The sequence below is a fragment of the Anser anser genome (genome assembly GCF_964211835.1).
Source record: "Anser anser genome assembly, chromosome: Z".
Classification (NCBI taxonomy): Eukaryota; Metazoa; Chordata; class Aves; order Anseriformes; family Anatidae; genus Anser; species Anser anser.
This window is the reverse complement of record NC_139723.1, coordinates 12,531,497-12,557,704: the sequence shown is the minus strand read 5'-3', so window position 1 is coordinate 12,557,704 and position 26,208 is coordinate 12,531,497. Positions and strand designations below refer to the sequence as shown.

General features: G+C 43.1%; 1 protein-coding gene and 1 long non-coding RNA gene across 6 annotated transcripts in view; one reads left to right on the top strand and one right to left on the bottom strand.

Annotated features, from left to right (window-relative positions):
* Positions 1 to 12,416: 12,416 nt before the first annotated feature.
* LOC310890304 lies at positions 12,417 to 25,033 on the bottom strand. Of its 3 annotated transcripts, XR_014577166.1 has the most exons (4): positions 24,825 to 24,956; positions 16,187 to 16,353; positions 14,496 to 14,693; positions 12,417 to 14,257 (listed from the first exon to the last, which is right to left on the bottom strand). It is a non-coding gene; the product is annotated as an uncharacterized lncRNA (long non-coding RNA). The 3 variants fall into 3 exon arrangements; XR_014577164.1 differs by having other exon boundaries at positions 12,417 to 14,693; positions 24,912 to 25,033; XR_014577165.1 differs by having other exon boundaries at positions 12,417 to 14,693.
* LPAR1 (lysophosphatidic acid receptor 1) overlaps positions 24,813 to 26,208 on the top strand; it is a 72,265-nt gene continuing 70,869 nt past the window's right edge. For 2 of the 3 annotated variants that reach the window (XM_083819152.1, XM_083819149.1), the window contains exon 1: positions 25,079 to 25,218. The gene's annotated coding sequence lies outside the window, so the exon portion shown is untranslated. Of the gene's footprint in view, positions 24,949 to 25,078; positions 25,219 to 26,208 lie in introns of those variants that run through there. The other variant, XM_083819151.1, reaches the window with a different exon arrangement.

The window sequence follows — 26,208 nt, the reverse complement described above, 5'->3', positions numbered from 1 at the left end:
AGCAAGGGCAGAAGAGCAATAGTAGGGATGTCATTGGGAAGGCAGATCCTTGGTTTAAGGGTTTAGGATGAGAGACAGAAGTTGTCTATACTGGAGAATTTACTCTGCCCAACTAATATAGGAGGCTAGGCCCCAGCCTACTGCTGTTTCTCAGTATCACGGGTTTGAATTTGGCTTATAAAAAATTAAAGAATATATTCTGAGAAAGCCTCAAGGTCAAGTTGTGGAAGCTTCCAGTATGGTGCATTTGTGTCTGAAACGGAACTGTGAGCAATCAAGGAAAATGAAAACTCATAAAGCAGCAACAAGTTGTCTTACCTCAAAATTCCCTTTTTATAAACACATATTGGACACAAGGATTGCTGTGAAGCTCCCATTGGACACACTATGTACTCACTATAAAGAACAGTTGTTGGGTTTTTTTTTGTGGAATATCAGCCTCTCTAGGACTCCTAACAGTACTTCTAAACTACAAAGGGACTGCAGTACCTACCTCCAGAAGGACAAAATTTGTCCCATGGTGAAGTACGTTTTTGATAGTGGGAAAATGCTACACTGCTTCATAGTAGAAAAATAATAATAAAAATAAAAAGACAAAATTACCCCAAAACCTGGCTCTAGTATTTGCTTTAAGATTCTTAAATCTGTCTTCCACTTCAAAGCAAATGTGATTAAGATGGTTAGGATGCGTCTGCACTGAATTTGCAAAGCAAAGTGCTTTCAGTGGCCTTTGCCAATGTGTGACTGCAAACACTTTACCTTTCCATTTAGCTAAGACGTTTAAGTTCTGTTACACCTCTCTCCAAGCAAAGCTTGATATTTTTATGTGTGAAATGAAAGGAAAACCAAGATGTCTCTAACATTCTGCATAATTGTAGGTATTCCAGATGATGGGAATACAAAGAGATCCATCAACTACATTTACTGTTTTTATGAGTGGGTATTACTGGCATCCTTATTTCTAAGTACCAGGGGAGGTTGGACAGGCCATAAATTCCAGAATGTCTTATTTCATACAGTCTTCTAGTTTGACCCCAATGTTTTGGTGTAGGTTTTGCATTTTCCATTTTGTTTTGTTTTCCAACCTCTTTATTTTAGCGTGACTGCAACAACTTATTCAGACCCTCTTGAAAGGTATCAGACACACAAAGATGGTAACTTTCTAAATGATTTATATACCTTTCACAACTCTGCAAACAATTATGTACTTCACTCCTGTGTTACAGCAGGCTAAAACCCTCTTGTTTTGCTTCACTGGGTCACTCCACCATAAATAAATAAAAAAATAAATAAAGATTTTTTTTTGCACATTTTCAACATCAACATCAAGAAACTATCCCATTCTGTTTAACTAATGACTTTGTTTGGCATAATTTGATTTTTGTTCTTGTTGTTGAAAATTCTGCTCTTGACTACATGGGAAACATGCGTTGGACCATCCAATGTATAAAGAGTTCCTTTCATTTCTTCTTGGTATCGAAGCAAAGCTTCAGTCCAGAGATTAGGAAGGGAAGGTCATATTTCCAATTTGAGCAAAAGATGCCCTGATGGTCTGCCCCTAGAATCCAGTCAAGTCCAGACTAGTCCAAACAGGGGCTGGTTTTGTAGGAGATATTGCTGATGAATACTTCTATGCAATATAAACACTGCAAGAAAACAGTGAACTAAACAGGTTTTAATTTTCTAAAAAATAAAATAAATAAAATAAAATAAAATAAAACAAAACAAAACAAAACTTATTATTCCTTATTAAACAAAAGAAGTAAAGCCCCTGTAGCAATCATATTGATTCTTGTAGTCCCTCCTATAAGTAGCCCAGCAGAAAGTCATACGGAAGGTGCCTTGGACTTTTCCTGGACCGTTTATATTAAGTTCTGCTGAAACACTTGTGTGACTTAGCAGGCAATGGTTTAATCCATATGCCCTGGGAGTTCTCTCCAATCCATTTGTCTTGGGCAGAATTTAATTGCAGAATTAATTTCTTCCTCTCAGTACAAAACAGAATTAGGAGCTAGCTCATGTGACTTTAATCACGTGCTAAATGGAAACTATCTACTAAATGTTTCCATTTAGCCTAACTTGAATCATTTCTCAGAGGTCAGTGCTGTGAGGATTCAGATACAAGAAATACACATAAATGAGGACAGAGAGTTAAGATGAGAAACCAGACTAGCATGGAAACACTCCTGTATTCTAATAAGAACAAATGGATTTGCAGAAATTTAAATTGCTTTCCTGGAAGAGACAACACAAAACTTCAACCTCTCTGTATTGTTATACTTCAACTGCTTTACTCTGTCCTTTTCTTCTTTGTTTCTTAAATCTTCTTTTTCTTATTTATTTTGTTGTTATTTCTTTAAGGTACTTCCCCAGGCTGACCTAGTCCTTCTCACAGTATCTCTCCATTCATGGGGAATGGATGAAATGTAGTAGGACTTCAAAGGCCAGATCATTTTTGATCTAAAATTCAGCTATGGAAAGATTTTTAGTATGGATGAAAGTAAATGCATCATGCAAAATCATCTGATGTGACTTGAACTCTGGGTTTTTAGTGCTTTTATGGCTAAACTGTGAGCAAAGAAAGATTCTAGAAAATATCAGTCAGGAAGTTGCTCTGTTGTGGTTTGCAAGGGGGTATATTAGTGGGGTTGTTATTTTCATGCTAGCAGTTCTCCCAGCCCTCTCTCTGTGAAGTATTCTTTAGACAGAAGCTGCAATTAAATGCCCCTAACGTACCTCAGACTCTGCAAAACTCTGAAATGAGTTTTGGAGGAAGAGGACCCTGGGAAGTAAGGTAGGATGTGGAGAACAACAAACTGAATACACTCAAAGGAGGGACCTCTCATGCTGGAAATCTGTAATTCTCCCAAAGCTTTCTGAGTCTTTTGTGTAATTGCAAGATGGAGACATGGAAACAGGCAAGCGAGTTGTTTCCATTCAATAGGGATGATAGGAATAGGAAAAATAGGAAAAACAGTTTCAACAGGAAACTTTATGCTTCCAGCCAAATTACTCTGACATAAAATTCCAACAAGGAACCTCTTGTGCATATGTCCACTAACTATACAGGCTGCAAGGATCCATTAAGCATCAGGATGCTTTCGTGCTTTTTCAAACCAAACTCAAACATGTTGAGGCTGCCTATTATTTCAGGCTGCACATAAATCTGTGCCGAAGTCAGAGGGAAACCTGCTGCATTCACCTGTTGTCCAATCATTCCATGTCCTCTCTGAACTATGCAGCAGTGGGGTGTTAAATGGCATGAAAAGCACTTGAGGAACCACAATTTGTTACACTCATTACCTCTGACCTGCTTGTAATTCACTGCTGAAGGCATACGGCTCACTCTATTCGTGACCCTCCCATGTGGCATAAGCCTTCTCCTCTCTGTGTTTACTTACATGCATCTTGGATTTTCCCTGTACTTAAAAAATGTGGTTTGCCAAGTGCAAAATGCCAGGACATCACAATTCCTACATGATGTCCTGTCCCCTACTGAGGAATTGGAGTTTGAAGATTATCCCACTCTTTCTTTGCCTGGGATGTGGCTTTACTCTAAATACGAAAAATATGCCACTTCCATTCTTTACTGTTCTGTTCCTGGTCTGAACTTAGAGTCATGTCTGGGCGCGTCAGTGACAAAACTATTATTTTTTGTTGGCTTTCATTCTAGCCAACACTCAAGAGCCACCCAGGGTAACTGAGAAGGAGCCATCTTCAATTATTTTCTCTACTTTGCTGCACAATAGAAATAGTGTACGTTAGCCAACATTTTGTTAGTTTGCTCATGAAATCCATCAGATTCATACCAAAGCAACTGCATCACCGAGACAAACAATATCCAGAGAAGCAGACTTCTAACTTTTTTGTGCATTAAAAAATTTGGGCTTGTTTTCCTCTTCTCACTTCTGAGAATACTGAGTCAGTTTTGGCTAACACACTTGCTCTTTAAAATATTATCCCTCTTAGCTGATGAAAGAAAGAAAAAAGGATGGCTTCTTTGCTGGAGGAAAATGACACGTTTCATGAAGAAAGATGTGGAGCAGTCTGCTGGGTACAATGGTTCTTCATGCTAATAGCTGGCAGCCTCTTTCTAACCTTCCCATCTTCTGACCGAGTACAGAAAATATTGCTAAGGCGCTTAGGCAGTTTTCACATTTTCCTGGTGTCTTGGAGTACTGTTTCAATTCAGTTATGGCACAAAGTTTCCTTGTTGAACTGTGTTATGCAGAAGCAGCTGAGGTCATGTGAGTACACAAAAAAAAATAAAAAATAGTTCTGCATGCAATAGGCATCTCAGCTCAGCCCACAACAGCTGTTCCCTTCAAGGTGAAAATCAAGGAAGAAAGGAAGGAAAAGGTTGCTTCTTCAAGCACAGGGTGAGACAGAGAGATTAAATAATTACGTGCACACATTACTTTCAGTGCAGAGTCATGAGTGGCAGCGTGTGGACTCCAGTGGTGCTGTCTGCATGAAGGACAAGCAGACAGGATCCTTACATGACTTCAGTTTGCAAACTGGAAGTAGTTCTTCCTTGAAGAAACAGGATATTGGAAGATACAAGGAGAGGCTGAGAGATTCAGAATGTATTTTTTTCTAAGCCAGAATTTGTTTCCGCTGCTGACTGATTAAATACAATGGTTAAATCTGGCAACCCAACTGCATGGGGTTCTAAGGGTTGTAAGGATTCAATTAAATTTGGGATAATCAGTTATACAACTACAGTGCATGAGTGATGATTAGCCCCTGGCAAAAAGCAATGGTGCAAAACAGGAGAATTTCCCCTTCTTTCTTGCTGTGCTGCATAAGTTTCCACAAAGTGACAAAACTCAAGGCCAAGGAAATGTTCATTAAAAGAGTCATTTGCTTTTCCTTATGATTCTACGCTTGTCCAGCTAAAGCCTGTCTGTGGCCTATGGCTGTTGGCAATACAAGCAATTGCAATGGCAGCTTTGTGGGTTGCTTCAGTGTGAGCAGAGCCCGCGTGCCTAGGCACAGCCCCAGTGTCTCTGCAGGGTCTGCTGTCTGTATCACAACAAGCTGACGGAGGAAAAATACCCATCTCAGCAGGAAAAAAAAACAAAAAAAAAGGATAAAAAAAGGAAAAGGAAAAGGAAAAGGAAAAGGAAAAGGAAAAGGAAAAGGAAAAGGAAAAGGAAAAGGAAAAGGAAAAGGAAAAGGAAAAGGAAAAGGAAAAGGAAAAGGAAAAGGAAAAGGAAAAGGAAAAGGAAAAGGAAAAGGAAAAGAAAAGGAAAAGGAAAAGGAAAAGGAAAAGGAAAAGGAAAAGGAAAAGGAAAAGGAAAAGGAAAAGGAAAAGGAAAAGGAAAAGGAAAAGGAAAAGGAAAAGGAAAAGGAAAAGGAAAAGGAAAAGGAAAAGGAAAAGGAAAAGGAAAAGGAAAAGGAAAAGGAAAAGGAAAAGGAAAAGGAAAAGGAAAAGGAAAGGGAAAGGGAAAGGGAAAGGGAAAGGGAAAGGGAAAGGGAAAGGGAAAGGGAAAGGGAAAGGGAAAGGGAAAAGGAAAAGGAAAAGGAAAAGGAAAAGGAAAAGGAAAAGGAAAAGGAAAAGGAAAAGGAAAAGGAAAAGGAAAAGGAAAAGGAAAAGGAAAAGGAAAAGGAAAAGGAAAAGGAAAAGGAAAAGGAAAAGGAAAAGAAGGAAAAGGAAAGAGAAAAATAAAAATAAAAAGAAAGAAAAAGAAAAAGAAAAAGAAAAGAAAAAGAAAAAGAAAAAGAAAAAGAAAAAGAAAAAGAAAAAGAAAAAGAAAAAGAAAAAGAAAAAGAAAAAGAAAAAGAAAAAGAAAAAGAAAAAGAAAAAGAAAAAGAAAAAGAAAAAGAAAAAGAAAAAGAAAAAGAAAAAGAAAAAGAAAAAAGAAAAAGAAAAAGAAAAAGAAAAAGAAAAAGAAAAAGAAAAAGAAAAAGAAAAAGAAAAAGAAAACCACCTACATCCACTTGTTCACCCACATGTTTTCCTGCCTCACCCTTTAAAGACTCTGTTGGGAGCATCTGAAAATGTTTCCTGCCCATGTTGTAGGAGGTAGTGGAGTCTGAGTGCTTTGAATCAAACCCTGTTCACTCCATGAGGATGTCCACCTGCTCCAGGCTTAGCTTTCCAGTGCTAAGCAGCATGAGAAGAAGGGTTCAGGTAACCTTTTCCCTACTCCATGTACCTTGGTACAGCTGCCAGTATGCTAGTAAACATTTAGCTACTCAGGTGCGCTGAAGTGATTGTCAAATGAACAGGAGAAGCTGAACCTCAAGTCTGCTGTGGGAAATTACCCAAGAATCACTCAGAAATATCACCGTGCACGCAAAAGCTGTGCATCCATCCTGATACTGCTGAGTAACCTAAATGGCTGAGCGTGGCAGCGAAGGGTGAATGCCTTGCTGAAGACACACCATGAAGGCATGGAAGCTCACCTGTCAGATGAAGACAGAGAGGTGTGTTAGGATGTCCTCCAGAAGAAGCAGCAGACTCTCACTGCTTGTGACTGAGCAAAGCATGCAGAACAGTCAGCTAACAATAGCTGCAATGTAAGTCTCATTTGGATCTGGTATTGTTTTACAACCAGAAAATGGGACTGCCATGGGAATAAGGAGCGGTTGCAGCAAAGGTAACAACATGGAGTGTGCTGCTGCTGCTGCCATGAGATGAATACACCCAGCCTGTTCTCAAATGCCCAGAGGAGAGAAGGGAAAAAAAAAAAAAGGACAAAAAGGAGTAACTTGCATGTGTTGTTCTGGTGTTAGCCTCCCACAGCTTTTCCCAGAGGCCTTTGAAAATGTGCAGGAGTTTATTTCTGCATATGTGCACTGCAGTCAACTTGAGGTTGCACAGCGAATTACACCATTCAGAGAAGTCCTCGACCTGTTGAGCACATAAAAGAGGTGTGATCATGGGTCACATCTATGGCATAACAACTGTCTCCCATCACCTGGCCAGAAGGTCTTGAAATTTCTCCTCTAAAGCATAGTTATTTTTATCTCTTCCAAAGAACAATCTGTATAAGCCCATGTGCAGCTATGCAAAGACGTAGCATTTATTTCTTTTCCTGAGAGCTCCTGAGAGCCTGGACACTGTGACTTGTGGCACATTTGTGCTTTCAGGAGGGAAAAAGTAGCATCTCCTCACAAGCAGAGGTAGTGCTCAGTGTGGGAACTTCTCTCTTTAGTTTTGCCCTCTCCTTCACTGCTGATTCTGTCTGCTCTGAGGTTGCAGTCAGGTATCTGTCCTCCCTGGGAAACAATCTTCTTAAATGTTTCTCCTATGCACCTTCCTTTCCTTGCTCTTCTGGCTTTCCATTAGATGCTTTTAGGGGAGACTGAATATCGGCGTGTTCTGCATTCATGCCCCAGATATTTCCAGAATTTCTTTCTGGCTGGTGAAATGATTTTTCCTGCTTGGCAATGAAGTCTTCTACTCTCAAAAAATTCCAGAAGCACAGATATATTTTTCATTATTATTTATCATTATTATTTTATTTTTAGTTTTCCAGTCTGAAACTTTGTTAAGATTCCAGCTCCCACAGATCTCTGCTGGGCAGAATGAATTTCATTTCAAAATTCTCTGTTTGGTTCTGTGAACATGCATCTTTGATTTTCGTACTGTGTTAAGCTGCATGAATGCTGCAGTTATCTTTCTGTTCTTGATTGCTAAACTTTCTTGTGGTTTCTGTTAGCTGTTATTGAACTTCTCATGTAAAGATATATTGAAAATAAATAAATAAATAAATTATGATGAAGTTACCCAGGTTTTAAGGATAATTTCTTTGGCTTAATTGAATTTGAGCTTTGCTTGATCTGCTTGTCCTTATCCAGGTGTTCTGCTTTTATCTATCACTCCTTAGAAGCATTGTTCAGTGGCATACCAGCAATGAAGGTCATCTTAGCAGCTATTGACTATCCATACATGCTAGGATGTGTACTGTTCGTGCACATGTTCATGATCCATCCATGGCAAGACCTAGTATAACTGGAAGCAAAGTACAGCCACATTTTTAAGAGTATTCATGCCAGATCACTGTTTACTTTTTCTCTTACACTAGGAAAGAGAAAAGTGAAGTGCTATGTCATATATCATATATCAATTATATATCATATAGCTCTTCACTTTTCTCTTTCCTAGTGTTAATAATAGAGGCAACTGGGACCAAAAGATGCTTCACAGCAAAGATTTCTCGAAGCTATTCTGGGAGTTTTGAAGAACGGAGACTTGTGTTGCATATGCTATGATGGTCTACAGAGGGCTGTTCTCAAAACTTTCCATCTACTGCTCCTTTCACCCCGTGGGGTGCAGCACTTGCAGAAAACTTTTCAGACTACAGACAGCTCGTAACTCTTTTCCAGACATCACTGTTTCTGTGATTACGTGTTGGGGGCATTTTGACAACAATTCTGTGTTTCCAGTGCATTGGAGGCATCTCTTTTCTTTTTCAGGAAGTGCTGATGAGCTCCGCCACAGCTTCTTTTAAGTGGTACATGTCACATATCATTAACATTACTGCTGGGACTTTCTTGACTGCTGTTCTATTGTTTTTCATCTTCTCAATTGCAGCTTGTGTTTCTGACATCTCTATTGGACTGATATTAATGAAAATTTGGCTAAGTTCCCATATTTCACTGAAGGTTGTATTAAGGTGGAACTAAACTTTTTTTTTTGGAAGTTCTGTGGTTTTTACTTTGCTTATCTTTTTCTCTTTTTTTTTTTCTATCCAAATCTGAGGGTGTTTCCTGCTTTGCATTTGATTAGCTTATTTCTTCTTTTGCAGGTTGTCACTTGGCACAAGGCTCTGTGTTTCCCCACTTTACTACAGCTTCTGCCCAAATCATTAGGTATTCGGTATTTTTCACATACCTTTTCTGCATTGTTTTTCCCTCCTCTGACTGCTTGCACTTTTCCCTTATTTATTTTTTTTTCCCCACAGTTTTTCAATGAGCTTTGCTCAGAAAGTTTCCACGCCTCTCAGCTCCTCCTGTTCATGCTCACTGGGTGAGCATTCAGTTGTCCCACATGCAGCTTGAGTTGCACTGTCTCTGGACAACATCATTTTTTCTTCCAGTGTGCTTTTTCTCCCTCCTGTCAAACCCATACTTCAGTAAAGGGGGAGTTTCTCACAGCACTATCTTTCTTTGCCAGCACATGCTCTGCCTTTGGTGACTGCACCTACTCTGCATTTTCCATTGTGTCTCTCCCCCTCTGAAGGTGGAGATCCTGTTTCAGAAGAAAAGTTGGAGTCACACAGGTGCGCCTGTACTTTCAGTCTACAGGACATGGTTAGATCTAGCACCTGCTCTGTGATAAACAGGGTATATTAGTGTATATTGGGTATACAGGGTATATTTTATTGTATAAAATATAATTGTATATATATAAAATATAACTGTATTTTATTGTATAAAATATAGGGTATATTTTACTGTAGGAACAAGGTGCAGTGTAGGACATAGCTGAATCTCACCAGAAGAACCTTGATCGAGCACTTTCTACTGCTGTGCTCTGTGGAGAAGTTTCTGTAGGTCAATTTCAGACAAACCTGGGCAGGTGCAATCCTCTCGCTGTCACAACTGGCTGGTGTGTTACCCCTAATCCCTTCCAGCTGTATTTTCAAAGACCAAAGAGGGCAGAAGGATCTGACCCTGGATTTTTTTTCTGCTTTTTATCTTTGCAGAAGGCTAGCTGCAGTGTTAGTTAAGCTCTCTTCTGTGCAAAACTGCATAAAATAAAATCACAGATTTCTGAGAACTGACTGTTCCACTTATTGTGACTGTAGGAACAACACTGCAACATGATCTCCTTTGTCACAGAAATTATAATGCCTTCTGGCCAAAAGACAGGAGTTCTGTTTCTGCTTAATAGCTCTTTCTGCCAACTCTGTTTGTGCTGAGTAGCGTCTTGCTCGGCAGATTCTGCTCTTGAAGCCAAAAGAGGAACCTCAGAATGAGGAAGGGCAGAAGGATTAGCCCCACTATTACATATTTATTCCTAAAATTTTTACTCAAAGTGCTGGACAATGTTTGCAAACATTAAAAGAAAAAAAAAAAAAAAGAGGAGAGAGAGAAAAAAAATTGAAAGAAAAAAAAAAAAAGAAACCAGAAACCAGAGCATTAGGAATCTGTTCCATTAGGAACTCAGCAGGAAGGTGAAAAGTTTAAACAACTGAAAAACAGAGTAATAGACAACAGTTGGAGATTGTGGTGCAGATGCATATGTACAAAAATACTAATGGAGTATGTTGTCAAAGATGCAATACCTCTAGTTCAGCCCTATGTAAACAGGCACAGCTCCAGGGGAATAAACCAAGCTTCACCCACTTAAACTCTGAATACATCTCCGTGTGTGTCTGTACACGCATATGGAATTTGGGCTTGAGAAAGAAGGGATTTTACTTGCGCATGTTTTGATTTATGTCAAGCATATAAAACCTTCAGGTTTATTTTTTAAGGTGTATTTTTATTTCCTTTAATCAGAGCTGAGCAAATCTTGCAGAAGTCTAGTTTCTTAGTTCTGGCACTTAGAGAGCTCCAGAGTCCTGTTTTCAATTCTTAGCTCTGATAAATTACATGCGCAACTTGAGCAAATCACTAAATCCTTCATTTCTTAATGGGAAATAAAATTCTTCCTTCCCTCCTGCTCTCTGCATATCTTGCTTATTTAAATTGTAAGCTATAGAGACTATAAAATACTGTTCCAGCATATGCATATCTGGCACGCTACAGTCCTAATCCCCATGGGTAGAAGCTGGGAGGCAGAAGAGAGAATAGGTGCTACTGCAGTACAAATAATTTCCAGATTCACCAGTAAAGGACTAGGATTCTGTGAAGGGTAAGAAGGCAACTGGGCGGAGATTGCCTTTTGATAGATAAAAGCGTATGAGTAGCCATGAGCCACTAGAGCTTTCATCCAACCTACTGCTCACCTTCAGCAAAAGGCAAATACTACATGGTTCAAGATTAAACAAAAGAGCAGAGATGTATAATTACTTCCTGTTAGGTTGGTTTTTTTGTTTGTTTGTTTCTTTCTTTCTTTCTTTCTATTATTTTCTAACCAAAATTTTCTAACCAAAAGCAGCCTTTACCACTGCTATGGTTTGAGTTTATTTATGCATTTATTTGTTGTAAAGGAGTAATGGATTTTTTCATCTGTGCTGATGATGCTGCCTTCTGGCATCCCCGATACTGGTCGCTTTTATCCTGTGCTCACCTCTCAAAGCCACAAGAAGGTGGTCGTGCATGGAAACCACCCCAAAAAAACTTACTGCAGGCAATACTCAGAATGACAGAGATGTTTAGCTTACATGTTCTTTTCCAGAGTCTCTGTTTCTGTATGCCTAAATTGGCTGGCATTTTTAAGTATATACTTGGAAGAGGAGACAGAGGAGGTCAAGATATACATACTTGGAAAGGAAGACGCCCGAATAAGGAGGAGGAATGTGTGTCCTTGGGTATATACATTTCTGCTTCAAGCAGTCACCTCAGCCTTGGACTGCCAGGCTGCCCTCATTCACTGAGCTGCTCAGATACATTAGTCATGTGTTGGTCAACTCTTAACGTGATATCTAAAATCAGTCATGACTATGGGACAAAACATGTCTTTTCCTGCTGGCAGGAGAGAGGGAGGGAAGGGGGGGGATTTACTTTCCAAGCAGATGGCAGCACTGATGACTCTTTAGTCTTTACAAAAATGAAAGAGAAATATGCTGTCTTCTAAGACTTTCATCTTAGGGGAGGTTTTCAGGTATGGGGAAAAAAATCAATTGAAAAGACAAGTCATCTGTGCTGTCCCCTTATTCCTGTAGTGTAGAGATGATTGAAATGAGGAGATAGCCACAGTCCTTGGACCAAATGGAATTTTTGCCTGTTTTCCAGATAACATTGTTTGCAAGAGGAAACAATGAAACCCACATAGACAAAAAGGTCTTTTTTGTTTTTATTTTATTATGCTAGATAATCACTTAGGCAAAATTCTGTTTTCTTCCTGTCTTTCCATAAATTGCTACTTCATAATGTCAGAGCAGCAGCATAGAGCTTTCCCAGATTCCCATTGCCAGCCCAGTGCTTCCCATAATCCCATCAAATCCAACTCCTCAGCACAGGTCTCCCAAAATTAAAGGGGGTTCAATCACTGGGCTTGTATCTTCGGCACCCCCAGCCCCCAAAGGAGCGATCTGCAGCACGCTGGCTGCATGGAGCAGCAGTGGGGGGACGTTCAAACCAGCCTGCTCGCAGACTTGCCACGGGCTCGGAGGGGGACTTGATGGTTTCCAGCTGTGCTTATTCGACGGTTTCCTGGCTTTCCGCAGCCGTCATGTCTGCCATCGCATGGCAGAGGCTAGAGAGGCTGCAAGGAGGCTCCTGGCTGCTGTGGGGCCACTTTGACAGCACAGCACAGGCACCATTGGAGGGAGGTAGGCCTCCGTGTACCACCGAGGCCTGCACTTCATCCCCTCACCTTCTGCATGGCTGGAGGTGGGACATCGTGACATAACCGTTGCCAGTGAGGAAAGAGGCAAGCCTGGTGGCTGTGATGCCATCGTGGAGCACTAATTTGTGTCTGTAGAGTTACGGCAGGGACCTCAGAGTTGTTTCAGAAAGTCAGTGAAATCAGGAGAATGTCTGCAGCAAGGCATGCGGCCAGCAGCAAAGATACTCTCGACTCTAATAGACTTCTTGTGTCATTTGAAGCTCAAACCCAGGATTCACTTACTCCCAAGACAAAATGTGTGGGGTGGCAGTGTTTCAACAGCATTGCTATTTTTTTATGGTAACACCCATAGGTTCCACTCAAAACTGATGCTGCTCTTTGTGTCAACACACAGTCTCTGCACCAAGGAGTTTACAATCCCTGCTGTTGCTGTCGCTAAGTTTTGTGCTGCTTTTAAATGGAGCATTTGAAAGGAGATGTCCTCCTCCTCCACTTTTCTTCCCCCGCCTTTTCTCCACCACTCCTAACTGACAGGAGTTTCTGAGGATGATGAACTTTTTAAAGATATACTCTTTAAATGATGATCTTTAAATGATATATCACAAAATCCATGCATGGGAAGAAGAGGAGCAAATTTATTGTTCTTGGTGGTCCCTGGGAATCAGACTGGAAACCAACAAACTAGAATGGGAAGGGAGAAGGGGAGAAATATTCTCGTCTTGCCACGGATATTGAAACGAGCTCTTCCTGCTCTGTAAAGGGAATCCCCTTACTCTGAAAGAAAACCTGCTCTTTCTTGTACCCAGAATCTCCTGTAATTCCAGTAATGTAAGGCCAATAAATCTTTGGTGTAACAAAGCCAATTCTCCTGACTCACTAGGAAGCAGAACAGGGAAGTCCTGCTGCCTCTTATTCTTAAATTTCTTCCAGGGGAGCACGGGTATTTGTTCTGCAGAATGAGCAGTGTAAGGAGCACTGCAATTCGAGGAGCAGCGCTGCTCTCAGCCCCTGCTTGACTGACTGACCAAAAGAGCATCTGGAAGCCACTCGTCCTGAGCCACAATGAGTGCATTGCTCCAGCCTTCCTGGGAATGTGCTGAAATAGGGGGGTATGTTGCTAGTTTGAAGATGAGGGATTTTGCTGTATCGCACTCCTTTCAAGTGCTAATGGGAGTCACATGCTGAACTACCTCAGCATGCAGACAGTGGTGTAGACTGCTTCATGTAAAGCCGCTAAACTCACGTTAGCCCTCCCCTGACACTGAGAACTTGATTTTGACCTCAATCATTAACTCATCCTTGCCTACAAGACTTGTGTATCTTGAGGCAGTAACTGATTTCTGGAGTTCACAGACGATAGGCATGTTACTGTGTGAATGACTTTACAGAGGTTTTCTTGTTAGGCATTAGGTCTCCACAAAACATAATCCTTCACTTATTGCAGTAAATAAAAGTTTGGATGAATCACGCTGAGGATGAGAACAGGTCACAGTTCAAAAGGCAAGAAGGAACAATAGGGTCCAAAAGCGTTTGGCTGAGAATATCTCCTTTAATGAAACAAATTCAAAAAATATCCTAGCAATGTTCATGAAGATGCAATAAATTATGGTATTCAAAAAGCTTTCTTAGCAAGTTTTACAGATTGTTATTAAAAATGTAAAGACTATACATGATACCAGTCTTTTTATAAAGAGAATTTTTAAGCATTTTGCCTCAGGATTTTTCACCCCCAGCTGCTTAGTGCTCCAGGTAGATTGTCAGCATTCCCATTCACCTTCTGGGGAACATGCACAATGAGCCTTTTGGAAGCTGGCATCATCTACGCTTGCAAACAGTTTCTTCTACCTGAAGGAGAAATAGTCACCCCTCCTTTACCTTGCCCTAAATTCTGAAATCAGGAGGTCATGGGATCTAAAACATGCAAATCCTGGGAGCAGACACTCATTCTACCCACCAACTGGGGAAGCACTGTTGGTATGGTTAAAACAAACAAACAAACAAACTAACTAACTAACTAACTAACTAACTAACTAACTAACTAACTAACTTCACCTATTCACTGCTTATGGGACCAGGTACCCACCTGGTCAGGGTTGTGAGAAGAATTGTCATTATTGCCTGTATTCACCCTCAGCTGGGAAGGACACAGGGTGAAGGGTGCATTTCACTTGGGTCATCCAGCTGTCCATAAACCTTTAGGGTGCCTTGAGGAAGAAAAATTGGCTTCTGGCATACACATAGACGAAGTCCTTCTTTCTTGTCCTTGCAATCTGCTATTTTCCTAAAGATTTCAAACACAGATTTTTGCTGTGTATCAGAAAGTAAGACACATTGCTAGCACAATAAATCTGTGACCACAAAGCTGAAATAGTACACAGAAAATATTGCCTGAAGAGGAGGTGGATTTCTGATCTTTTTGAGGGTATGAATCTTGCCCTGTAGATGCCAGCTGAATGGAAAGAGGCACTGTGACACGTCTGTTTCCGGTGATTCAAGCATTACACCACCTGAGTCAGGATTCCTTTTTATTACCAAGAGATTGTGTTAAACCTCTAGCTTCAGATGTTCTTCCTGACTAGCAAGAACTTGGTGGCCTTCAGCAGAAAGCAGTCAGAATGGGACATATTTTTAAAGCTTCTTCTTAAAGCAGCTCAAGACTTGGGCTGCAGCACATGCCATCCAGAGGTAAGGCTCTCAGTATATAATATTGAGCAGCCTAGCACCTCGGTCTACTTCATCCTACTCAACCTTAACAATTCAAAACTTTGATGAGAATTTTTGCTTAGAAGAGAAAAAATAAATAAATAAAAGTTTTGATGTATCTGTGTAGGCTGAGGTGCTAAAGACCAAACTTCAGGTCAAGCATTTTAATAATCGTTTATTTATAATTCCACTTTTCTATGGGGTAAGTGCTTCTGTAGTTCTCATTAACCTTCAGAGGGCTTATGGAGCTACCCTCAATGAAAAGAAAATATCTTAGTTTTTAGCTTTCATGCACAGATTGTAAGATGGAGACTAATTTTTTCCTCAGGGTCTTCTATGAACAAGTTTCCAGGACAGTTTGAATAGATCAGTCCCAGGCAGTAGGTTTACATTTTTGCTGTTGCCTCTTGTTGTGGCATCCATTTAATGATGTATTTGAGCAGTGTATGTTCTTCTTCATTACCCTATACCATCAAACAATCCAAAATTTCACATTCCTAAAATTACCATTATTCAACTGATTTAAGCCCAAACACACAACTGCAGATCAGTTTCCTAATTCCCACTGGGGGAAAAAATAATAATAAAGTGCCTATTTTAATCACTCATTGTTGAATTTCCAGTTGTTAATTTGGTCCCCAAACTAGTGGGTGCCTTTCTTTATTCTGCTCTGTTGAACAGTAGGAGTAGGCAAAACTATAAAGCACAGCCTGTTTCTAATTACACTCTCATATTTCCTCTTAATGAACAGAAAATCTCCATTCTGTGCATTGCCTCTTAACCCCTGGAAAGGTCAGTGCCTTGCTCCTGTAATGCAGCACATGTTTTCCCCTTCCATTTAACACAGTTATTGCTTTCTGGAAGTGAGGATGTTTCTTGCCCAGGCTGGTGCAGAATTAGGCTGGCCCTTTTCATTCAATGTATATATCTGAAAACTCACTTAGTCTGCACTCCAGTACAATACCCATCACAGACTTTCCCTTGCCTACTCATCCTTTATGTACAAAATTGGTGACTGATAAAGCATGTTTGTCAAAAAAAAAAAAAATAATAATAAAGAAATCTACATACCCTTGGCTTGAAGATCTTATGCTATGGTACAGCAAGGCCTTGGATTCAGGTATTTCTGGTCCTGTACAACCTGACATACATTACTTCCATCAGCAAAACTGTAGGAACCTTCAACCAGTGTTCTTCTGCCTTACCAGGCAGCAAAGGTGGGCTTTTTTTGCTCCTTTCTGTCATGGAGGGAAAAATACATATGTATTATGTCAGGAAATTATTTCCAATTAACAAGCTTCTAATTACTTATTCCAGTATTGAGAAATAAAATTAAGCAAACTCTTAGGGAGACATTTCAGTTTTGCTCCTGACACTTCTCCTCCCTTGGTGCGGCATGGGGTTGCACAGGGGCTGGGGCAGGTGTGTTGGGATTCCTTGGCTTTGGTCTTCTCGTTCCTTACTCCACAGCTCCAGCATGGGCTCCTCTCCAGTCCCCCTCAGAGCTCTGTGTCGTCCTGTGTCTCCTCCCTGCCTCTGCTGGGGCAACTCTCCACTCTGCTTTGCCTGGGAACTGAAAACCTGCCTGCTCCTGAAACCAAACCTAAAAATCAAAAAGTGATGTGGCCTCACATCCGTTCCATGGCAAAACTCAAAAGCCCGAACTGGAGCTATTTCTGGTTTCTCTCAGTGCTGAGGAGGTCACAGTCAGGCTGACAATGTCTCCAATGAGTTACCATAGAAATTACCAAAACTTCCTCTGTGCTTTGGACACCCTCTTCCTACTAACATAAATGAGAACTGGATATCCAGATGTCTTCTAAAACCACAGTCCGAGCCAGCAAACTTCTGGCAGCTGCTCAGTAAAGCAAAAGTGGCATCAGGGAAGGTGGACTCATCTCTTAAAAATATAGAGCTAGACTTTTATCAGGCTCAAAATGTCTTTAGTTGATGAAGTCAAGGGGTCTGTTCCCCTAACCGACTGGCATTAAACAAATACTTTATACTTGCTTTTCATCATTGCCCTTCCTCTGCCTGCCCTACAAAGGCGACACAAAGGAATGACAGGAACATTTGCAAACAAACACTGCAAATATTATGTGTGAGTTTGTAAACACAAGCAGTGATTCAGCCCTAAGTGACAACAGATTGCAGCAGGCACTCAGGCCTTCAATTATTAACTAAAGAGGCTGGGCTGGCCCAAAGTCTTCCCTCTGTGATGGGTGAGGCAAAGAGGGGGCATTTCACCGAGTGTGCAAGGTCAGGCTGATGGGAAGGCAAAGTGGTGGCCCTCATCTCCTACCATCAGCAGGCAGAGCAGATGTAAGGGTGCAGTGTGGGTTTCTGGGTTATGTGGGCTTTGCTGCCAGGGTGGTGGGAAGAGACTTGAGATGTCCCCACCATGGTGGTTCTCCTCACTCTCCCTTAGGAGGGAGCTGGATCCAAACCCACATGCCTTTTCCACCTGAGATGCTCCAGAGTGTCCTACCCCGCTGTTCCAGAAAGACCTCCAAAAAGCTGTGTGCACCCTCTGCTTCTGTGCCACGTCTCAGATACCCCATAGTACCCAGGTAGAATGAGATGGTGGGGTGAATCCCATTTTACAGCCTGGTTTTGAGGCTGGAGGTCAGCAGCATTACAGCCCCTGCCTTCAGCACCCCTAAGAAGCAAAACTGAAGTGTAGGAGAAGCAAACCACATGGAGGGCTGCTGGCTCTGCTGCCTGGTGTCACTGCCTCTCCCATCCGGGCTCGCCTTTTTACTCCTGTGTTCGTGCACCAAAGGGGGAGCTGAGGAGAGCAGACACCAAAAGATCCCTCAGCCACCTTCTTTCTCAGTGTGATACTGCCACCAAAAAGCTGCATCAGAACTAGACCCTGAAAGCCTCAGTGGGAACTAGGCAAAAAGGGGGGGGTACAGGGGGCTCTTGGGAACAGAAAAAAAGCAGAAACAGGGTCTTGTGAGCTGTCTGCATCCACACTGCTCTACACAGAGAGACATCTTTCCCTCTTTCTTCCCATGTGTTGTTGTTGTTGTTGTTGGTTTTATTTTATTTTTTTTCATTTCTTTTTACTATATTTTTAGCTTGCTTGGTAAGTACAACCTTCAAAGTGCTGACATGGGAGTGAAAAAAAAAGAAATGAGAGAGCTGGCTTTACTGGTGGCAGTAGGAATTACAGCCCCTCCAGCATCCCAAAGGCTCCTGTCCATAAGGTCTGTTCAGACATTGGGCTCACAGTTGAGCAGCAGAGGACAGAGATATGCTTCAGACCTAACTACAGGAGGCCTGTTTGTGAGAGCAGGTGGCCTCAGAGCCGTGATGGAGCTGCATCTAGTGTAGTGTTGAGTGTTGGAGCTGCGAGTGAGTTTACAGTGTTACAGTGGAGGTTTAAGCCAGAAAAAAAAAGGAAAGTGCCTGTGGTAACACACCCGAGTAGTGAGCTCCTAGACTGGTCATTAATTAAAACCTGGAGACTGGGTAAATTACTGTAATAGGAATGTTATTTAATGAAGGGGGTGTGTGCTCTAGAGGAAGAGTGAGTCTCCCAGAACCTGACATCATTCCTGCATTTTCATGTATCTAGAAGGAATTTCTCCCTATACACACACCCATGATTTTTTTTTTGTCCACGATATTCATCACCAGGTAATCCCGTTGACTGTAACAGAGAGTCACCTGGAATGAATTTGCCCGTGCCTTGGAAGAATATATTGTGCGTGGGTCCTGCATACATTATTTAAATGGCAGTACTAAGAAAACAGAATGAAATGTATTCATCAGCCTGACTGCCAGAGGTGTTGCACACCTGCAGGTCCCATTTAAGCCCAGTGGAAAGTGGAGGCTGAGGTATCTCCTCTTTTGCGTTCTGAGGACTGAATAATTTATCGGGAGGTTATTGAAGGTTTTTAATGGTGCAGTCAAGTCATTATAAGCAAAAAGCTACAAAATCAAATTCAGAACAATGAAAGCATCAGTTCATTAATGGAACAGTTCCAGCCATCTGGCATTCATATGTTCTGTGCTGGGGCTGCTCTTGTGCAGACATAAATGACACAATCTTACCTTCAAGCAAGAGCTTTCATTAACTGAATATATCCAAATTCTTTACAGTTCAGCTAATATTACAGGTTCTGTCCTGTGGTCCTGTGTTTTTTGTTTGTTTGTTTGTTGTGTTTTGTTTTGTTTTGTTTTGGGGGGGAAGTGATCTTATTTATTCATTCATTTATTTTATTCAGCTACTGCTTCAATCCTAAGCCACATCTCCTTTGGGGATGTGTGTTCCCAATCTCCCTGTCGGCACAGCATCTTTTGGAAAACTTTTAGTGGTTCTTGGTGCCAAAGCTCTGGAAGAAAGAGAAGAGGCAAACTGTATTTCAAGTGAAAATAATAACACTGATTATAAATACTGTTGCTCCAAATGAAAGCGATTCTAATGTAGGACTGATTTTCTCATTCGTCATTATTTAAGTTTTTCAAATGAAACCTTCAGCAGCTCTTCAGGGATCTGACATTTAAGCAGACCAAACCGATGCACAAGGTTATATACAGTACAGAGACATCCACCAGACTATTCCAAGTGTTTATTTATTAACCCACCATTTTATTAAGAGTATAGAGTTCAGCTTACTAGCGGCAAAATATCATTCAGTTCCTGGTGAAAGGTCACAGAGAAATAAATCATGCATTCTGGATGCTGCCTGTGTTAGCTAAGGATGTCCATGGGGAAGGACTCTACATCAGCTGCATCTCACACCTGCAGCCAAAGGAGTGGCTGCAGTAGGGGTGTCGAAGCAGTGCAACCCTCCGGATCCTGCTGTAGTTGCTGAGGCTAAAGCTCTTGGTTGTCTCCTTGCATCCTCACAAAAAAAAAAGGCGATTTCTGTCCTTCCATGGCAGACCTGGGCCCTGTGCTTGACAAATGAGAGCAACAGTCACCCTCCAGTTTTCCCCAACTGCCCCAAAACCCAGCATTCCTAGTAAAGTTAACAGAATGCTCATAGGGTTTCAGTGTCCTGGCAGCTGCATGGGCTATTCGGCATCTTGTATACATGCACATCCTCCCCAAAACAGGGGCAGTGACAACAGGCTGGTTACACCTGCAACCAAGACGGGCAGATGTCACATTGGGCTCTTCAGCAATGGCAGACACCTTGGCCCCAACAAAGCCAGCATCCCACACTCCACACAGCCACTGGATCTTGCGCACTCCAGTACTTGATGCTATGCGGCTCAAAAGATTATTAACTGCAATGCTGAGGATTATGGTCCTATGCAAGTTACCATCGGATTATCCAGTAACATGTTGAGCTTCTTTGCATATCTGACAATAACTTTCTCAAAGCGTTTTACAAACCCCATTGCAATCATCTGTATTGGGTTTACGTGGCAAGGTTTTGGTAACAGGAGGGGCTGCAGGGCTGGCCTCTGTGAGCAGAGCCCAGCAGCTGCCCCATGTCAGAGCAGAGCCAGCTCCTGCTGCTCCAAAAGGGACCTGCTGCTGGCCAGAGCCATGCCATGAGCCATGAGCCACGCTGGGTGGGCCTCTGACGGAGCAGAGTGAAGGAAGGGAAGGAAGTGCTGGGCAACAGCAGCTGGGAGAGAGGGGTGAGAGCCAGCCCTGTAGCCCCCAAGGGCAGTGCAGCAGGAGGGCAGGAGGTGCTCCAGGCACACAGCAGCAGTTCCCCTGCGGCCTGTGGAGAGGCCCCTGGTGGAGCAGGCTGTCCCCCTGCAGCCCATGGGTCCCACACGGAGCAGATCCCCACGCTGCAGCCCGTGGAGGAGCCCCCGGTGGAGCAGGTGGATGTGGCCTGGAGGAGGCTGCGGCCCATGGAGAGCCCCCGCAGGAGCAGGCCCCGGGCCGGAGCTGCAGCCCGTGGAGAGGAGCCCACGCAGGAGCAGGAGGTCTGGGGGGAGCTGCCGCCCGTGGGGGACCCGTGCTGGAGCAGTTTGCTCCTGGGGGATGGATGGACCCCATGGTACGGAGCCGTGTGGGAGCAGTTCTTGAAGAGCTGCTGCCTGTGGGCAGCCCCCGCAGGCTCAGTTCGGGAAGGACGGCATCCCGTGGGAGGGACCCCACGTGGAGCAGGGGCAGGGAGTGACCAAGGAGTGGTGGAGATGAAGAATCCCCCATTACCTGTTCCCCTGCACAATTTGGAGATGAAGTAGAAGAGGGTGGATGCGGGGGAAGGTGTTTGTAGCTTGCTTTTAGTTTATCACTGTTCCAGCTAGTTAGTAATAGGTAATTAATTATATTAATCTCCCTATGCCGAGTCTGTTTTGCCCATCGTGATTATTGTTGAGTGATCTCCCTGTCCTTATCTCAACTTGTGAGCCTTTTTTTTTTCTTTCCAGCATAGTTTTTTCTCCCCCTCTTCTTTTAAGGAGGGGGAGTGAGAGAGCGGTTGTGGTGTAGTGCAGCTGCCCAGCAAGGTAAAACCACCACATCATCTCAGTGCAACATGGATGGTGCAAGAGCCAGGGCAAACAGAGTCAACACAGTCGTCACCCGGACAGATGCCGCTCTCCTGTCTGGCACGAGGCTGCTCCAAACATCCTGACGTGTCCCACATCTTGTCACGGAGATGGTAGGGCACAACCATCCGGGATGGGCATGGGCAGAAAGTCTTTTCCCAAAGGCAAGGCCTGGCTTCCAGGCATGGTAGAGTCATGTTAGCTTTCCAGCAACCAGCTATGGTGCAGGAGAACCAGGATGAGCTCTAGGCTGAGGAGCATGAGCCAGGGAGAGAGAGAATTTGCATGGAAAAAGCAGCTCTTTGACTTGAGAGCTCTCCAGGTTTCAGAGTCCATGGCTCATAGGATGCTGCACACAGCATCTCTAAGTACATAGCAGGAGGCTGGATGAGATTGAACCTGGGCAGAAGAACTACAATGACACAAAGATGATGTGGCTTTGGGGATAGTGTTATTTTCTGCATGACTTTTGATCCATCTGAAGGTGCTCAGGCGAGCAGTATACTTTCCAGCCATCGGATAATGTTATTTGCTCAAACTTCTCTGCACCCAGCTCCAAACAGATACCTCCAATGTGAGCACTGGGGTTCTGGTATTACAGATATAACAAATAAGTAAAATTTCAAACTCTAGAGAGCACTTTCTTCTGCCTGGATTGCTGCCGCTGCTCTTCATAACATAACACGTGCTTCAGCAATGCACTATGGACCGCAGTATTTTAGGAAACTGGAACATTTTTAAAAGCTGCTTGCTTATAAGGCCATTTCATCTGATCAATAGAAAGTGTATGTTGAAAATATTTTTCAAGTTCTCCAGTCATTCCTATCTCAGAGACAGTGATGTTCACCATTTTTTTATTCGCTAAGATACTAATTGCCTTCTCATCTAATGCTTCCTTCAAAACACCCACTGCACTAAAAGATGTAGATGAAGTACAACGCACTCCCAATCTGAAATGAAATATCCATCATTAAAAGAACTCCACAGTACACTGCACATAGAAGTGCCAAAGTGAAGAGACATCTTAACTGTAAATTCCCTGAATTTTTATTTTTTAATTAAAAACACCAGAGGTACTTTCCAGGCCCAGACTAAAGAGGAATGAGATGTCTAACTTTTCTGGAACTGCATGAGTAATCTTGCAGACACTCAGCTCAAACTGTATGAACACTGAGAATTAAATGTAAATATATCAATATGTGTACATGCTAAGCATATTTATGATTTGAATCGATTCACAAAACCAAGCACATGGAACTTATGTGGTTTGTTCTGGAAACAGACACTTTTTCCAGACTGAAGGATGTGAAAACTACTTCCCTATCTAATGTGATTCAGTACATCTGTATGTGATTACAGAAACACGTTACAGACTGCAGAGCAGCATAGCCAAGTCTCATAGAAGTTACATTCATTAAGCTCTGCTGGACCATGTGATCTTCCCCGGACCTTCAATATTTGCCTGTTTCTAAGCTTACTGAAGTTCCCCTATATTTTCTAGTCAGAGAAAGAATGGAGAACTGAGATTTAATTAATCATGTTAGCCCTTAAAAAATAACAAGTCACTGTTTCAGGGATGTCTGAAGCTACTAACAGAAATCAAAGGAACTTGCGTGCTATTGTAACTTAAAGTATATCATTTCACCACTTCTATGGACTAAGAAATGCTTTTTTTTTTTTTTTTTTTTAAGTGTATGTCATCATTTTGCCATCACATAATTCCATCTCATGCATAGAGCAGCATTTTCCTACAAGCACAGCTAAGACTGCTATTTTCCTTCAGGCGTCAGTAACTCAAGTCACTGCCGAGAAGGTCTTGACTATCAAAGCCATACTGTAACCATATTAGGTGAGACACTGTTTTTATGGAGTTAAGTGCTGTTAATTCCCGATTCACAGATGCTGTAGCTCTTCCCACAAAATGCCTTCCTACCTGCACCATCCCAGTGAAACATGCTCCTGCATGCTCAGGGTGGTAGGTCTCACCACTGACATGTGAGCCCTGTCAGGCCGTTCCTCGCTAGAAGCTTTGATAATTTGTGTTAATCTTGGTTGTTGTAGGGGCATCTGGGCAATTGAATGAGCATGGGACAGGAACTGTGGACATGTGCCCGCAGTTCCTGGTCCACAAAGCCAAGGAAAATCCTTTTTCCAATGAAGCTACATATGGAAAGCATATTGCTACAGAACTGGAGGAATCACTTTTACTCTCTGAAGACCTGCTTTTCAAACAGTAGGTCATGCAGATGACTCCAATTCTGCCCTAAGGTCAGGACACCTGTCTAATTTAACCATACTGTTTTAAGTATGCAGTTGTCCAGACTGGATGCAGCCTGTGCATAGATGGGAAGCTATCAAGAACTGTCCTGGTCCTTAGTGTATGGATGCTAAACCAGGTGTTATAGCTTGTGACAGAACATCCGTCTTGGCCTCATCTGCAAACACTTGATAGCTTGCTTTGAGCACAGAAGAAACCAAACATTTTGCCAAGTTAATGGCTTGCTGAATGCTTTACAAGTCCTTTGAGCATGCTGAATACCAATCTCTGTGCTAAAGTACAGTGCTGAGAACAGAATAAAGTCCAGGATTGCGTGGGGCGTAAACATCTCTCTTCTTGAAATATACACACACGCCCGTTGTCAATACACAGAAATGCATTCAGCTCTTTCCTGAAGGGAAAGAGCTCCCAGCCAGCCACGACAGCAAGAGATCTGGTCATGCTGACACCTAATACCCGTCAGTAAGTGTTGAGGCCAGTATCATTGCTGTGTTGATGGTTCACAAGCAAAGATCTGCTTTCAGGATAGCTACCTCTGCTGGTTTCTGGTTCCTTGAGAAACACGAGAAAGAGTGCTTTAAATGGGCTTGGTCTTTCATTATAGGCTTTTGTACTGCTGGAGGCACTGCCACCGTGTTTAGCTGTAAGTAATCTCTCTAGAAATCTCTCTACAGCATGTAGAAACACCTAGCCATGTCAGCCACTAAGCACGGAAACTTTGCACCAGATGCGTGCACATGCAGAAGCGGCCTCTAGATGCTACTGCAATCCAACTAAATCGGAGGTTACCGGACAACAAAAACTCGCGGTGACAAAAAAAAAAATAAAAAATAATAAAAGTAAAAAGAAGTAATCTGAACCTGTTTTTGCATAATGAAATGACTCCTCTAAGCCTGGATAAAGCACCCGCTGTGCAACCCTGCCCCTTCCCAGCTGCTGGCGTTTGGTGAACCTACGGACCGATCCCTGCAAACTCCTGCCGCCGACATCTCCCGGAGGTCCGGGCGCTTTCGCAGAGGCAGCAACTCTGTCGCTCCAGCTGCGTACCGCTTCAAAGCTGTTTCTTCCCCGAAAAACCCTTGCAGTAGGTCCTCTCCTCCCCCGGCACCGTGCGGGGACCGGCGGGGGGCCGCGGGGGCGCACCTGGCCCCCGCCCGGCGAGGCGGGCGGAGCGGGGGAGGAGGGAGCCCGTCCCGTCCCTCCCCGTCCCTCCTCCTCCTCCTCTCCTCCTCCTCCTCCTCCTCTCCTCCTTCTCCTCCTCCTCCTCCTCCTCCTCCCTCCCTGCGCGCCGGCGGCGGCGGCGGAGCCGCGCTCCCTCCATCCGCGCCCGCGGAGCCCCGCGCAGCCCCCGCAGGTAAGCGCACCCCGGACCCTGGAGGGGTGCCCGGCTCGCCTTTCCCCGGGGTCTCCGAGCCCACTGCTACCCCCTTTCCCTGCCGGGTTCCCGGTTTCTGAGAGTGGTTTTGAAGTCCCGTGGGTGTGCGGTGATGCCCGGCGCGGTGCGAGGAGGAGGAGGAGGAAGAGGAGGAGGTGCGCCGGTTGGGTGTGGGCTTCAAGGGCTGTCCATACTGGGTCGGACCGCTGCTTCTGCCGGGCTAACGCCTGCGAGGTTGGCCTGGAATAAGGAATGGACACTTGTTTGATTAAGGGTCGCTAACAGTGCTACCATTGTTCTATGGCTTAGGGCCTGTCCTGATTTTCTTTTTTATTTATTTTTTTTTTCCGTGAAGTCTCTTTAGGTTTAGTTATACCAAGTTGAGGCGGTGGAAAGAGTCCCAGTGTAAAAAAAAAAAAAAAAAATGGTTGCCACCTTTCTCTCCTGACTTTTTCACTTCGGACGATGAGCCCGCTAAAGTCAGGCAGAAGCTGCACTGCTGTGTCCGTGGTGCTGGCAAAGGTGCGGGACGGGGAGAGGATGAATGACAAGCACAAGGGTAGGGAGTACAGGAGAAAGACTGGGAGGGTGGAGAGCAGGAGGGAAGCTTTAGGACAAAAGCCGTTAGCAAACTAAAGTGAGAAGAGGGAGGTGGAACCAGAGGGACCAGCTTTGTTCCTCTCGCTCTTTTCTGCATGCTCTTTTCAGATAGCTCCGCAGTGGGAAAACCTGAAAAACCTTCTTCCTGTGAAAGTGTATGAAAAATCTTCTGTACAGCTCTTTAGCAGAAAAATGTTGGGATATCTAAACATTTTTTTGTCTCGTGGAGCTCTCGTTGAAACAAGCTCACACCTCTCTGATTTCTCTTGCAGCTGAGTTGTCCATGAATAAATTAGAAGCTGCTCTAATCCCCACTTTTTATTTATTTATTTATTTATTTTTTAAGATCCGAGGCAAACTAGCTTGCAA